The sequence below is a fragment of the Galeopterus variegatus genome, unplaced genomic scaffold (assembly GCF_000696425.1).
Source record: "Galeopterus variegatus unplaced genomic scaffold, G_variegatus-3.0.2 Scaffold224, whole genome shotgun sequence".
In the NCBI taxonomy this organism is placed as follows: Eukaryota; Metazoa; Chordata; class Mammalia; order Dermoptera; family Cynocephalidae; genus Galeopterus; species Galeopterus variegatus.
Window position 1 is genome coordinate 28,722 of NW_007726335.1, and position 1,136 is coordinate 29,857.

The following is a 1,136-nucleotide window of genomic DNA, read 5'->3' on the forward strand; positions in this document are numbered from 1 at the left end:
AGAAGGGGGCTTGCAGGAACAAAATGGGATGAAGTCAAAGTGCGATAAATCTCAGTTAGACCACAGGAGGAAGTCAACAGGAAGAAGACAGTGACAATAAGCCTGTGAGGGGAGGGATTCTTTTCTGGGCTGGGAGACTAAACATTGCACAGATTCTGAGCTGCTCCAGCTACCTCATCACTGTGTGTTTACTTCATTAATTCATCCACATCTGTTGAGCATCTGTAGATGTTCAGGTGCTGTGGAGGCTGTGAGTGCAGAAGAGCTGAGAAAGGAAAGCGGGGGGAAAGAGTGGTGAGCACCAGAACTAGCTCAGGGTTGCTGCCCCAGGGAGGGGCAGTCCACAGCAGAGAGGCCTCTGAAAAAGTGCAAGGCCCACCCTGACCCACAGCGGGAAGGAGTCTCTGGAACAGGAAAGCTCTGGTGACATGGGATGGTTGAATGCCCAGAGGAAAGAGACAGACAACGTACCTTCTAGGCAAACACTTTCGATTGTATGACCACCTCCAAAGGATCCAACTTCTGAAATGTCTTTGGTCTGGGCCTTCATTCTCTTTTTTGCCCCCAAATCTGAGCCTTGTGTCCTTTGTCCCCAGGTATGAAGAGGAGGTGGCACTAAGGGCCACCGCTGAGAATGAATTTGTGGCCCTGAAGAAGGTAAGTGGCCCCAGAAAGCTTGTCCCCAACTGAGACTCAAGGGCAGAGGCAGGAGGGAGCTCTCTGTAATTCCGAGAGGCTGAGCAACTCCCCCAGAACCACACAGCCCAACCTCTCCCCAATTCCTTTCCGCAGAGGCTCCAGTGCTCCCTGGGTAGCCCCTGACATCAGAGTACACTGCCTGCTCCAAGCAGGGCAATATTCTCCCCCATCCCAGGCCACTCCCATGTGGCCACTGTCTTCCCAGCTCCTTTGGCCCTGGGCCTGGCAGAGAGTGGGCACTCAATGAGTACATGTGAATGAAAGAGCACATCAGTGCCCGGGAACGGCTACACCACCAGGCCAGCAGCAGCTGGGAAAGGCTGGCATGAACAGTAACCCTCGTCCTTCGCCTCTGAGACGTGCTTCTGTACCAGTGCCTCACACGCACTCCTCAGACCCTTCCAGCCACCTGGACACCCACGAGGAAGGCAGGGCTC

The 1,136-nt window shown here is 54.3% G+C and overlaps 1 protein-coding gene across 1 annotated transcript in view; it reads left to right on the top strand.

The window, feature by feature from the left end:
* The window catches only part of LOC103585220 (keratin, type II cuticular Hb1-like), a 9,600-nt gene that overhangs the window by 3,188 nt on the left and 5,276 nt on the right, over positions 1–1,136 (top strand). Inside the window, exon 3 of the mRNA XM_008566127.1 lies at positions 597–657. The gene's annotated coding sequence lies outside the window, so the exon portion shown is untranslated. The remainder of the gene's footprint in view (positions 1–596; positions 658–1,136) is intronic.